At 46.9% G+C, this 14,639-nt stretch overlaps 1 protein-coding gene across 2 annotated transcripts in view; it reads left to right on the top strand.

Moving 5' to 3' along the window:
* The window catches only part of NT5C2 (5'-nucleotidase, cytosolic II), a 100,972-nt gene that overhangs the window by 46,602 nt on the left and 39,731 nt on the right, over positions 1 to 14,639 (top strand). The window lies entirely within an intron of this gene.

Genomic DNA, 14,639 nt, shown 5'->3' with positions numbered 1-14,639 from the left:
TTGGACTGTGTACTCTGCATAGACAGCATGTATAACATGACTCTGCTTTCTTAACACAACCGCAGAGACAATCCAGTGTGCACAATAAATAGAACTTAATGTACAGTAAATAGATGTGAAGCAACATCTGGAAAATATTGCGCAGGTATTGAAGGTAGCCACTGTAAGCAATTGGCAATCCAAACCTGGCTGCGTAAGGGTAGTTATTAAGTCTCATTCACATGTTTGCAGGGCTAAAAAGGTGCTTGGGAGGCCTGGCTGTGCAAAGCTACGGTAGGGAAAATCTTTTTTTTTTTTTTTTTATATGACAGCGTGAGATTGAGAAAGGAGCCTGAATGATTCAGCCTGAAAACCCACAGCAGTCTGTGTCTGCTGCTGACTGCTGCATCTGCCCGCTCCCTCGGTGTGTAACGGCAGCGTGTGCACCTTGCTGTAAGGTCAGGAGCACATTTGCCTCGACTTCCTGGACGCCTGGGTCCCCACGTGGAGGAGCAGCGAGTGGCTGTGTGCCAGCCCTCGCGGGCCTGTCACTTTTTTTCAAGTCTGCTACAGAGCGGTGGAGGCTAAGCTTGTTGCTCGCTGGTGACCTTAGCTTAGCATCCTTCGGGCACGAATACCTGCTGCTGGATTTACCAGCACCTCCAGCCCTCTTTTGGTAGTTTCATCAGAGAGAGAGTTCAGACCGAGCTGGGGAGGTTGGAAACCCCGCTGTGCTTATCTGTAGGCTGCCTTCTGTTAACATGTAAGCAAAGGAAGCGAGCTGGTTCTTACCTTGTGCATCTCACCAGGTAAAACTGCTTTACATTCTGCAAAGGTGTGAGCGCATGAACTGTGGAGAGCAGGAGTCGCAGTGATGGTGGTACACAAGCGATCTGTTGGTTTCTTTTTGGAAGATAAAGGAGGTGTGGGCACGGCTTCTGTAGGTGGATGGGAGGAGAAGGGGGGGCCCAAGCAGAAGTGGCTTCCTGGGATTTGGAAGTGGCACCGAGGTGTGAAGTGAGTTAGTAGAGACAGATGCGTGGGGACAATGTGCCCTAACACTGCTTGTTTTGTACTCAAACTGTAAATACGAAGACTGTTTCGGTGTCCAAAATTCCCATTCTGCCTCATCCTACCACTTCTGATTTATTTAAAAACAAAGGTTCCTTGAAGTCATTACGCAGTCCAAACTCAGCTTAATTAAGTTAGAGAATATTCACCGCTCCCAGCTCTTTTCAAACAAAGGCGTACTGTTTTGCATATATGCTTACTACCAGATTATCGTGAAACCTTACTTGGCACAATTGGTTCAGTGGAAAGGAGAAAACAGAGACTTCCTGCACGGCTTTCTGCGGGAGGCTCCCAAGCAGAATGGTTTCCCACTGTTTATTTAAGAACAGCCCTTTGGATTAACTGGCTTTGACCCAGGCCTTGTACTTCTCCGTGTTATCATTGGCATAACACACAAAACACTCAAGATGCGTTATAGCTGGAGTTTCAGGAAGCAAATCCTCGCCGAACCCTCTGTGAAGGTACACTTCCAAAAAATACTTTCCAACCCGGGTGGTCCAGCCCTGCAGTTGCGGAGGGCGGCTGTGGGTTGAGGCACCTTCGGGGTGGGTTGCCCCTGTTTTGGGGTGGGTTGCACCTATTTTGGGGCGAGCTGCTGCCTTTTCCCGGGCAGCAGCTGCTGCTGGCGCTGCTGCGGTAGCCCCAGCTGCATCCCAGCTGTGTGTGTTGGGTCTGGGAGGGAGCAGGGCTGCTGCTCTAACGGGTATCCCTTAGTGCCTTCGGAGAACAGGAGGCAATCAGCTCATACGTTGCTGCTTGGACCGGGTGCCTCTTGGCTTTTGCATCAAACATGGCACATCTGGCTGTGGAATTCGTCAAGAGAAACTTTCTAATCAGCTTCTAAAATAACCTAGAACAGCAGGTAAATTGGAAGGGGAGAAGACGGATGGGTTAGTACAAAGCATAGCAAAATCTCTAGACCAGCTGGATTCAGCTGGTGTTTGGGTCAGTTCAGTTGGTGATGAGTTGTATGTAGGCATGCACAGAAATAATTAGGAACATGGGGTCAGAGAAGAGCATGTGAATGTTCTGCCCTCAAGAAAGCCAAGGAAGCACTGAGTGAGATGTATGCCAGTGCTTTGTAAACATAACACAGTGATTACCACTAATAACATCAAAGGGTAAGGGCTAGTAAGCTAAATGGCAGGTAATTTGGGAAGTTGGTAAGTGAAACCAGTTGCAATTAATAATAATAATAATAATATTTTTACATGTTGGTTTCCTTTCTTTTTTCCACCTCCTTCTGAGATGGTTTTTATCTTTTTTTTTTTTCTTTTTCTCCAGTGGAAGATCTGTATGCATTGGCAAATGTATTTCAAATGTTGCTTTCTGAAGTTTCCAGCTCGCCTTTTTGGACATTGCAGAGCAATTCAGCTCAAGCCTATGCAAAGAGAGGTGCCTATAGAAGTCACAGGAAATGTCTGCAAGAGTTGGTCCTGAGTGTTTTGGATAAATCCCGTCCTTTCTGACATCCCATGCCGTATTCACTGAGACCCGTTAGGAACAGATACCCATAGCTGCTGCATAATTGCTTCTTGTTCATTTCTTGTTCATTTCCAGTTTTTTAACCTCATTCTCTGTATGTGCTTTTCGATCAGGATGAGCTCAGTCCGTGAAGAAATCTGATGAGATGAACGTGAATTCCAGGTGCTCTGAGCACCTGTTAGCTTGAGGCTGACCCTGGAGACTGCTCCTCCGGGTCAGTTCTGGTAGCTGCCGTCGTCGTAATCCAAGCAGCTGAGTGAAGCTGGAAGGAGGAATTTAACATAGAAGCAAGCCAGACTGGTAAATCACCTGTTCGTTTTGCTGTCTGGAAACTGAGGCAGGAGTCAGATTTCACTTGCCACTTCACGTTGCAAGCATCAGTCAGTTGGTGTACCGGTGATCTGAATTCTGGGGAAAAATTATAACAATGAGCATTTGCTAACTAAATCTGTAAGTGGTTCAAGTAAGTAGACATAAAATCCCTCTGCTCCATTCTTCAAAATGCCCTCTCTACACGAGCAGTGACTGGCGTACCAGAAGATCTTTTGCTAAGTCCTTTTTAGTCAATAATGTGAATTTAACTTACCCGTACTATTAATCACTTGGTGACTGCAGGCATGCTGGGCAGAATGAGTGGCTCACGTGTTCTGGTGTTTCTTAATATCCTCTGCAGAGTAGTGTTGAAATGGAATGGTTTTACAGAGCGTGAGGGTGTTAAAAAAATGCTAGGGCTGGAATCAGGAGCAGATGTGTGTGATGTTTTTGAGCAAATTGTATACAAATTGGCAAGAGCTTTCCTTGCTGTGATCTGAGCTGAAATATACATATGTAGCCTTCAATAATTTGGGGATTTCTATTAGTTCTGATCCAGGGCAGTAACACTGTGGCCTTTCTAAGAGTTTATTAAAAGCACATGATCTAACCATTCCTATGTTTTTTCACCTCGAATAATACATTAGGTAGGTTCTTAACTCTTCTTTTACATGTATTGTAACTTCTCTTGCAGAATTGTACTTGGCAGTTTTACAAGCCAAGGCCAAAAAAATCTGCTTGCTAGGCTTGAGCAATCAGGAGGGAAAGGATGATGAAAAACCAACAATGTTTTACTCATCTACCACTCGTTTTTCTTCACAGCCATGCAGCGGGTAGATATTAACAAAGACAGTAATAAAAAGCACTTTCAGGCCTCATAAATTGAAGTGTTCTGGTGGGGTCAAGAACAAATATTGGCAAGGTTAGGGCATGCAGAGAAGTGTCCTCCAAAAGACCCATGTTGTGATGTTCAGGGCCGGGCTGAGGTTTTTCCAAGTGCTGTTAGGAAGGAGTTAGGAGGAGGCATTTCTGTGGCCACGCTGGAGGCTCAGTGCCGGCTGGGCACGTGGTCGGCTTGTTTTTAGCAACTACAGTAGGTGAGGTAACGTTCTCAGTGACTTGGGGCTGTCACGCTGCTCTGCCTGGGACTGAGTGCTTTAAAGGTGTCTCAGGATGCAGGGGATTCTGGCTGCTCGCTCATCTGCAGCAGGAGCACCCGGCTGTGCTGTTGAATGAGTCTTCAACTCCGCACTAACGAGACACTTCAGGCTCCCCGAAGAGAGAAGCCGTGGCCAAAGGCAAGGTTTGGTGTCGGGAGCTCTTGGTTCTGATCTCGGGATAACGAGGACCTGCTGACAGTGCTGTCTTAGTTCTTTTTTAATGCTCTCTCACCCTTCAGGCTGGAAGGCTGCTTCCAGGTCACAGCTGCAGCAGTAGATCTGTCATTTCATCTGTGTCCTCCCTGAGCACAGTCTGTGTTGGGACTAGCACAGGGAGAACATCTTGTGTGCCCTCCTCAGCTCCTGTCAGGGCACAACCTCCTGTGTCAGCAGGATTGATCTAAAATACTAAAAAGCAGTGAACTGAAGGGCCCATGGAAAGCTGACGGTTTTCCCCAAACGAGCTTCGTGCTTTGTGTTGTACTTGGAAAGGGTTGCAAAAAGTTTCTGAAGAAAAGAGGTCGATACTGTTGGAAACAGTATAATGTAGGCCTTTGGTATCAGTTGATAAAGCCGAGACAGTTAGGTTATCAAAAGGAAGCCAGAGTCAGCAAAAGCTCCAAGTCATCAGAGGTTGATGTTCTTAGTTTATTCAGTTCTTTTTCTGATGAATTGAGTCACGTAGGCTGCATAAGAAGTGCTGCAGGGATAAGCCGTCTTTTGGAAGAGCGTGGGGTGCTGCAGAGAAGGTGTTCGTCAAATTAATTTACTCAAAGAGTTTCCTGCAACGGTGCCTCAGTACTACACATCTGTCAAGATTAAATGAGATCTGGGGGCCGATAAGGTGTAGGTGGGGACACTATTGTGCCCTAAGGACAGGTTTGTAATTTCATTTGTAATCAGGCAGACTATAATTACTGTGTTTGCCTCTGATTAAAAAAACAGGTCAGGAAAGGAACGAGTTGAGCTGTCTGTGTGCAGAAGGGAAGTTCGCACAGCTCCGAGCTCTTTGAAACACCCACAGGCTTCACGGTACCTGGGTTTCATCCCCGTGCCCAGTCGGTCGGCACAGCTGTCTGCGGGGCTTTCTTCTCGTAGGCAGAGAGCTGCTGCGTGGGACTGCTCACCAAGAGCAGGGGCAGGAAAGACAGAGGGTGAAGGGTGGCTGCTAGCTGGGAGCAACGTAGGGAAGGTGAGTGTTGTCCTTCTGGCCTGGGTGAACGTTTCAGGAGGGTGTGAGGGCCAGCCCAGGGGTGATGTGGGTGAGCTGAGCCTGGGTGCACAAGGTTCTTGCCTTTCCTGCCTGGATCAGCATCAAGGAAGGCTTTGTGGAAGAGAGGTGGGTAACCATTATTTAAGGGCAAAAATAGGAACCCATGGAATCTATCGTAGGCTGGTGTGCTTCTGGAGCACGATATACTAGGAGAACTGAGAATTAAGACCTTCTTTACTAAATTATTTCTGTATTTATCTTCACAGTGCCTTTGTAGCCAAGGAGTGTCATTATTTTGCACTCTGCGTGTTTGTGGCCCCGTTTTGTGTATGAACTCTGTGGCCATGCTTAAGGCTGTCTCTCCTTTGTCCCCTTCAGTTCCATGGTTCTCCACTCATCCTTCTTTTGGAAAAACAGGCTCATTTGTCAATGATGTGAGTGCTCTGCCTGTTATTGATAGGTGAGATCTCAGAAAGAAGAGAGACCAAGTAAATACATGCATATTTGGTAAGCTTTTCCTTAAAGAAGGTGGGGAGGCAGGGGATGATGCTGCAAAAGACAACTCCTCGCAGGAAAAAAAAAAAGTTCTCACTGGTTTTGACTGAGCAGCTCTCAGAATTACCAGATCATCTTCAGCTGTTGATCTCAGTGTTTATTTTCAGCAGCTTTCTTAGGAAGGAGGAGTCCGTGTTCCCTTGTTAAAGTACGCTGGCTGCTTTACTCAGCAGCACGTCCCTCGGCTAGCGCTGCATCCAGATGCCCGGGGGACTGGTGTGGACTGGCCAGCTGGCTGCACCTGGGCTGAGCAGGGACAGCTTTCAGCAAGGGGAGGTAGGAACTGGCCCCTCCAACCTGCGGAGATGGCTCAGCTGCAGATCCTGCTGTCACATCTCTTTATGCAGCCTGCAAGCCTGGAGAGAGGTCCCATCCACCGTCGAATAGGTTTCAAGTGTCTTTTAAAAAATCATCCTTATTTTTCCTTTAACTTCCCTTTAACTTTTTAACTTTCAGGGACCACGATCTTCAGAGAAAATAATTTTATTTTATTTTTTTTTTTAACCAGTAAGCACTGACAGTAAGGAAAGCCAAGAAAATGTTGTCCTCCCTACCTTCCGTGTTCAGAAGATAAAGAGGGCTTTGGGCTCTTTGCGTTATCCAAGCTGACCCACTTGCATGCTTCCTGGATGACTGTGTGCCAGATCGGAGCTGCGCATCTCAAATACTTTGTCGCTCACCACCACGCTCCTGGAAGGGCCCGTTAAGTCTGCCTTTGCGTCCTGTAGCACAGCGGAATCCAATGAAAGGCGTCATTGTTGTGAAATACCGTGGATCCGCTGCCAAAGGAGCTACTGTTGTATAATCCCTAATAGCAGGTTAGAGTGGCAGCAGTTCCTTGGTTGGAAATCAGAATGCGGAGAGATGGCTTTCCAGTTTGCTCTCCGGGGATGACACGTTGCATCTTGTTCACTCTCTGCGAGTTACAGACTCGCACGGAGGTGTTCAGCTGGTGGCAGGTCCTTACACAGGTCTGAACACCGAGAGTGTTACTTGGAGGTAATGCTTGCTAAAAAAAAGCACTGCTAACAAATCCAAAGATTAACGCCTAAAGAGGTTTTAGTTTGTTCTGAAGCAAAGCAGCAGGGGTGGAATAGAAAAGTTTATGCTGGCTTTCCGTTCTGATTTGCAGAATTCGGTGTGTTCGTTTCCATGCTGACATTTCTGCCTTTTGTGCTGTTTGTGTTAACCTGCAGCCCAGCCAGCACTGTTGTGCTTCAGCTTCGTAGCAATGGAATTAGTATCTGCAGATACCAAACATCACATTCCAATTCTAGTGGGCATTTGCATCAAAGCTTACCCCCTGGTTTGCAGCTAAAGCAAACACGTGTGAATTCTTAAATATTTTCTTTAGGGTGGACGGTATCACAGCAGAGATCAAATTCACCCCTACTTTTTAATCTTTTAAGACCTTGTGTAAGTAGAGCAATTGCTTACGGGAAAAACAGGATGAGCAAAGTATTTGAACTATCTTATGGGTTTCTTACTGGAATTTAACAGCTGGAAACAAGAAGCAGTGAGAACATTATGTTATTAGCCAGGTCCGTGCTTGCTTTTGGCAGGTGGTCAATTGGACAGCAGTTGGGGAATCCTGCAGCAGAGGTTGCTGCAGGCTGCGGTGTTCTTTTCCTGCAGAAAACCTTTCCTAAAGGAAGTGAGTTTCTTCCATTCTTCTGTCCAAGACTGTTTGTGCCTCAGCCTGTTATTCACTGGTATGTCATTTTTAAGGTGAGGAAGAGTCACCCGAGGCACAATACTCTGCTTGACTGACCTACTGTGACTTTCTTTTTGGCATTATTTCTTGCCTCCGTGAAAAAAGGCTGATTTGAACATCCTCTCCCCTTCATTTAGTGATAGAAAAAACTACCTCAACATTTTGTTTTGCAGTTGATTATCCTCCCTGTTAATACTTTGTGTGGATTTATTTAATTTCCAGTCACAGGCTCATGTCCTGTCATCACTGGACTGAAGAGCCCTTCCTGTGTGCAGACGCTTCCAGGCTATTTCAGATCACCTGCAGAGCAGCTGTCCGCAAACTGGCAAGCTTCCACTCCAGACTTTACTCTCTCATAGCTTTATTCCTTCCTCAATATAATCACTATTGCTCTTGAATGGGGACAGGTGACCGAAGAGAGTTCTCCAGCAGCATTCGGAGCAGCAGCAGGCAGGCACATAGAGTCCTGCTTGGTAGCCTTGTACATGCAAGGATCAGATTTGACCTGCGGTCACAGCATTTCTGTGAGAGCTCATGTTTGCTGATTATTCTCTGTGGCATGGCTCTTGCTCTTCTGGATCGAGTCTCGCATTCCTTAAGGATGGTCTGCCTTCTTTTTTCTAGCGGTGGGACGGTGCTGGCCACGTTGGCGTTGGGCTTAGAGAAATGGGGTATCAGCACTCCCCCTGACAAACTGCTTGTGTAACAGGCAGCATTTTGGAAGTGACTTAACTAAAATGGCAGTTCTGCGGGAGATATTGAGAAGCACGAGCTCTGTAGAAGCTGGAAAACATTCTCATTAGCTGACTGGAGAATTTGTGGTTTCTATTTTAAGGCAGTAAACTCAATTACAGATGATTGAGGAGAAGAGATGGTCTCTTGGTACTCAGAGAGGGTCAGATTTGAGGTTTGCTCCTTGCAGAGTTGCACCGTGGATTTCAGAGTGTTTTTCCGAACTCCTTTTTAACCATCCATGAAATTGATGATAATTAAGTCATATTTAATATTTTAAATAACTAATGCTCCTTGGAGTTCCTACCCAAACAGAACTCCTTGGATAGAAATTGAGGATTACCCTAAAAAACTCCCGGTTCATCTGATCTGTGTTTTTTTAGGGCATCTAATGCATTTTCAGGTCCAGGATTATTGCTACATCTCTAGGCATCGTACAGCCACTCTGTGGATATGATTGTCGGTAGAAATGATAAAAATACCCATAAACAGAGCTTTGTTAAATATATTTTTATCTCTTTGTTGTTATATAGCCATTTCTTTAACATCTGGCTTCATCACACAGATAAAATTCAGCCTGAAATTAAATCAAACCCTATCATAAGCCACTCGAGTAGCATTCTGCCTTCTTGTACCTTACCCATGCAGAAATAACCCAGGAGATACTGTCATCTCTCAGACTATCCTCAGATAAGTGTGTGTCTGGAAATACTTTACCAATTTGACTAAAAGCTCTCTCTTGGAAACTCAGCTTCGCTGAGGCCAGCTCTGTGGTGGGGCCCAAGGGAAGCAGATACCCCTGCCAGAGCCAGCGTCTGAAAGGGCAAGCTGGGGGTGGAAGGACCAGCACAATCCTCCAAGCAAGGACTGTGGTATGAGGTTAACATTATATAAAAGATCTTTGTATGAAGCACAGGTGGGATCTGCTGTGAATTCACTACTTGCATCTGTAGGTATCGTTAACAGGTCCTTAACAGCAGGTCTCTACCTCTTTAATATCCTGTCCTGGCCGTACAGAATTATCCTGCTTAAAGCCAACCTCAAGGATAATTATCAGGAGCTCAGATACACTTTGATGTTTCTTTTGGAAATAATTTAGTGTTCTGATAGGACCTGAAGTCACTACATCGAAGAGGTGGCCACCCAGAAGTGGAAGTTCTTCGAATGAAGAACTTACCTTTAGGCACAGAGAGGAAAAAAAGGGGAATTTTCTGGTTTAGATCATTTACAAACATCTCTACTTATATTTGGAAACCGGGGGCTTTCCAGCATTGCCAGACGTTTCAAGTCGAGGACATATTCATTTTCCAAAAGCATCACTAATTGAAAACACCTTTTGGAAGCAAGTTGCCACTGGCTGCTAAGCAGCAGTGCTGGCAGTAGCACAGAGAGGTTTGAACTGTCGTCTGGAGCTGGGAAGGAGAGGAAGGAGCTGTGTGTGTGAGCTCCCAGCTCGGGTATGCGCGTGGGGCTGCAGATCAGAGGCAGACCAGAGCATCTTTTGGCATCCATGCCATCCCTGCAGCTTGGAGCACATCAGAAGTCTACTGGTTTGGGAGCCTTGCTGTGTGCAGGTACACGTAATTCCCCAAAATTTGTAGATGTGAACTAGATGCATAGTGTTATCGATACCTCGACTGAGATCAATTTGTTTTTTATCTTCTAATTCTTCGTTAATTGAATCCAGCATTGCCATTTTCACTGCATTTCCCATTTCCTAGGTTTGGCATCAGGTAAAGCTGACGTAGCCTGAAATATATCCAGTTAATTATTTTAGGGTTCCTGGGGAGATTTTATCAGACTGGCTCGTTAAAAATGTTCGTGTCTGTTGTGTATTGTTTAATATGCCCTTTGTTTGCAAAATGAATGGGAAGCACTTTGTCTCATTAAGGGTTTAATGCCGGCCTGGCATTATCATCCTTTTTATTAAATGCAAACTAGAAATATCTCATGAAGAATTCTACCCCTTCTACAATATTCCTCCTCTCTGGTCTATAATGCTTCTGCTCTGCTGGTAGGACTTTTCTCATTCCTGTTACGCTTTTGAAAACCACCTTTACATTGTCCTTAGCTCTCCAAAAGCTCTCCACCAAATTTTGCAAATTGCTTTGTCACAAGCCTTTTTTTTTCCCCTTTTTTTATGCTGTACCAGCAGGAGCCAAAGGAGGGGTTTATCCTATTGTCCAGAGCTTGGTTTGTTGGCTCTCCTGGACCCTGATCACCCTGACTTCTGTGCATCTGGGACCTGGTGGCCCTGGGTTATCGGAAACATTAAAGTACATGCTGGGGAGTCCTCCACCCATTTCTCTGTATTGTTCTTCCTAAGCAGAGCGTGAGTCGAGATTTCGGTACGTGGCTTGCATGAATAGCTCCCCTGGGTTTCAGAACCGCCACCTACTGGATTGGTTTCTTCTCCTGAGCTGGCATTTTTAGTTCTAGAAGTTCTTTGTTACCTTGCCTCCTAGCAGCCTCGGGACGCCTTGGTAGTTTGCCACGTGCTGCAGCGTGTTTGTGACGCCCTGAGCTGGAGCTCGGGGAGCGTTTGAGGTTGTTCCCTCCCCTGTGCTGCCGGCTGGGCCTCCGAATGCTCTGCACCTCCCTGGCTGCCCCAAATCTCTTGGAGGACATGCAGGAAGGACCCCTCAGGCAGGTGAGGTGCGGGGAGGAGTGCAATAAACCGATTCATCACCTCTAGGGAGAGCTCCCGCATGGCACACGCAGAGTGGAGAGACACAGCAAACACAATTCATTCACTCCCCCCTTGCTGGGACCCCCCAAGCCACCTGGGACAAAGCAATTTTGCAGCAAGGGGCGAGGAACGGCTGAGAGCTTGGCAAGGGCACCAGGAGGTCTGGGCATCACTGCCTTGGCTGGACGCAAAGCCTTTAGGTACCAAACCTTAGGTGTGATTATTTCTGTCCCCATTCACTGTGCCCATGCACGTGTACATGTGTGGGTCGTGCTGGCAAGGATTCCTGAGGCAGAATGTGTGAGGAGAGGGCAGGTCGGTGCCTTGGGACTGGTTATAGCCATGGGTTTGGTTTCTGCTGTACGAGCTCTTGGACAGTATCCTGGAAAAAAGTGGGATTGTCACTGCTGTGTTGTTTATCCCTACATTTTAGTGTACGCCTCTGATTTGGCATTGCATCATCAAAGTGTTAACAACACACTCAGAAAAAAATACAGGCAGTGCATTTTACCTGAACACGAGGTATTAGCAGGATCAGAAATTTCTAGCTGGCCAAGAAAAGATGAGAAAATAACTAATAAAACTCTTGAAGGGGAATGGTTCTGAGCACGTTATCTTACATGTATGAGTGTCTGAAAAACATACACTAGGATAAATACCTTATCTATGTAATAAACAAGTGAATTCATTACAGAACATATGTTAAAAATGTCATGTTCTTTTGGGCAGAAGCATGTGTGCTGCATTGTAGCTCGGAGTTTTGAAATACTTCTTCAAAACGAGCCCTGCGCCCTAAGTGCTATCAGATGTTTAATTAGGACGGCACTAGCGAGGCGCATGGTTGCAATAAATTACGGGGAGGTGTTCTGACATGCTTCATCTGTGTAAAGATTTCTATTTTTACGTGAAGCTATTTACAGATTATTGATCTCAAAAATAGATTTGTAACTAAAGAAAGATGCATCGGATTTCAGTTGCTCGGAGTTGAGAATCTTGCCTGGCTGGCTGCCTGCTCTCTTAGATGTTTATTCCAGTGGCTTACAAGTGGCCGTAGTGAATCAGCCCTTCTTATTTTTCTCTGTGGTTGGCACCGCGGCGAAGAGGAATATTTGCATTCAGGGAACAGGTCCCATGTCTCATGCCCGCTCAGGTAGGCTCCGTGTACCTCTGAAGCACCGGAAGAATTTCATTCAAGTCAGTGCGACTTCTTGCGTGAGTAAGGTTTCTGGGTGGGGAAGAGGCCTCACAATACCTTTTGTGAGTTGTTAGTGTTTTATTTCGGAGCAGGAAGCTGTTGCTGGAGTGCCAGTGGAGCCTGCTAAGCCGTGAGAGTGCCTTTGAGTTTACGTAACCCAAAACTTCAGCATTAGACTCTTATTTTAGGCTATGTGGACATTAAAACAACAGTTTTAATAAATAAATCCACAAAGCTTGAAGGCAGAGGTAATATCTTTTAATAGAGCAACTGATAGAGTTTGGAAATTTAGACAAGCTCGTATGCCTAAGAGCTTGTCTATTTTTTCCAGCCATACCAGTTGGTCTAATAAAAGACATTGCCTCTGTCTACAAACCTTGTCCTCCCTTTGAACCCTCTTCATCACAGCGACAGCAAAATACTGCTGGAACACTAAAATAATTCGGGCCTTTCTTGCTTAGCTATGGAAACTCAGATTTTTGTGGTTTCCTCAAGGCTCCCATTTCTGATTCCAAGCACGCGCCTCACGCTGTCTGATATCTCCTGTGGTGGAAGAGGGTTTCTTCACACGAGGCCCAGACTGCTTCACTGACTCCTCATTTTAGAAAAGATGCTATGAAAGGTAACCTGCTAAGGTTCTGGATTTTAGGATGCTTTGCAAGGTGCTGTTGGGGAACTATCAGATGTCTGGCATGGATGGACGTCAGGTGCAGTCCTGTCCCAGCGTCTGTGCACCAATCTCTGCCTAATGTGCTGTGATGGGAAGCAGACGAGGTGGGAAGCAGCTAGCATGACGGAGAGGCTCTGCCTTTGGCTGTGGGTGTGAATCTTCAAATTTTGAGATGTGTGGGACTGGGTAAGGCGCCTAGTGGAGCCCTGCTACGTGGTGTGGAGCTGTGCTCAGGCTTCTTTCAGCGAGCAGACTGAGATCCAGATCTCTCTAAGGGTCTCATGCCCAACCACGCTACATTTTTTTCAGAGCTGTTTAGCTTTCCATGTAGAGGCCTCAAACATGTGTGTGTCTTTCGGATGTGAATCCCCAGCTCAAGGTCAGTAGCTTTCCAACAGCTCCAGGTCAGACCAGGGTGCTGATGATCAGGACCATCTTGAAACACAGTTCACAGCTTAGCCGATTTTCCACCCCTGCTGACACAAACCCTTTCTGAGGCTGCACTCTTGGGGTCACGGCAGACCCCTGCTTTGCCTCATGCACTTCCCTGGAGCCTGTCCTCGTGCACAACATCGCTTCCCAAATCCTCTCCTCCAGCAGGGCCACTGCAGCCCGTTGTGCCCCTGCTGGGCTGTGCCGCAGGCTCAGTGCCCGGCCTTTCAAGTGGAACAGGTTGGTGCTTGCAGCCTGCTTTCCACCTGCCTTTGGGCATGGCTTGCATAGCTGGTAATTACTGGGAAGCCCTTAGTGGCCTGCACCCAGGCTATTTTAAAAGCTGCTTCTCCCTGCATGCCCTGTTGTGGAAGTTGCCCCACGGCCCTCCGGCTGCAGTGACCTCCTGTCCTGGGGTGCCGCAGGGAACCGGCCACGGAGAGCTCTCAGCTGAGGAATGCAGCCCCTTGGGCTGCCTGCCAGGGCCTAAATTTGGTGACCTTTAGGATGTGGCATCAGATGCATTTGTAAACGTTGGTTCTAGTAACTGGGAGACGAGCAGAGAATGCAGGGGGAGGGAGGAACATATTCTTTACAGCCAAGCTATTTGCCTTCTGTTTGATTTTTATGACCAACAAATAGTAGGCAAGTGCACTGACAGATGCTCTAGCAATCACAACTGTTGGTCTTTAATCAAATCTAAAACTAAAAACTGATACAGATTTCCTCTAGGAGAGCGAGCGCGTGGCGACTACCGACAATAATGTGGACACACGCTGTGCTCTCATCTCCGCTGAAATCACCTCGTTCCCCTCTGTAGGACGAGGGCAGTCATCTTTTAAAGGTGTCTAGAAATGGTATCATTCCCCGTGTAGCCTGTGGGTGGTTTTGTTTCTTCTAAGGAAGAGCAAACAAGGCAAGCCCTGTGGTCTGGCAGTTGCGTGGGTTGCACAGGACCGCAGTTTTCATGCTGTACCTAATTTGGGATAACTATGGGACTCATCTCCCACCCCGCTCTCTGCCCTGGCTCTGATGGTGTTGTGGACGGCTGAGTGGAGCTGACTGTTTGCTTTGCTCGTGTGGTGTTGGTGGCTGAGGATTTGGGCTGCTCGGTCTCACCATGGGGCTGCTTAATCCCAAGACCCCATGGCAGGGGCACAGCAGGACACGTGTCGGGATGGAGGGGAAGAGCAGGACTTCCCAGTGCACCATTGGGAGAGGAACCCCACCGAGCGATGCCTCACTGCAGGGCCTTCCTGCAGCGAAACACTGCCTCCTGCTTTAGTTTTCACAACCGGTTCTCGTGAAGGGGTGCGGGCGTTGGTGAAGATCTGCTGGTGAATGTGGCGTTGCAGCAGGTTCTTGCTCTGCCTGAATGGGGCTGAGCTGCAGAGATAATCTACTTCCCTTCCGATTGCTCCTGCTCCTTTGG

The sequence above is a fragment of the Aythya ferina genome (genome assembly GCF_964211825.1).
Source record: "Aythya ferina genome assembly, chromosome: 7".
In the NCBI taxonomy this organism is placed as follows: domain Eukaryota; kingdom Metazoa; phylum Chordata; class Aves; order Anseriformes; family Anatidae; genus Aythya; species Aythya ferina.
This window is presented reverse-complemented; position numbering and strand designations above follow the sequence as displayed.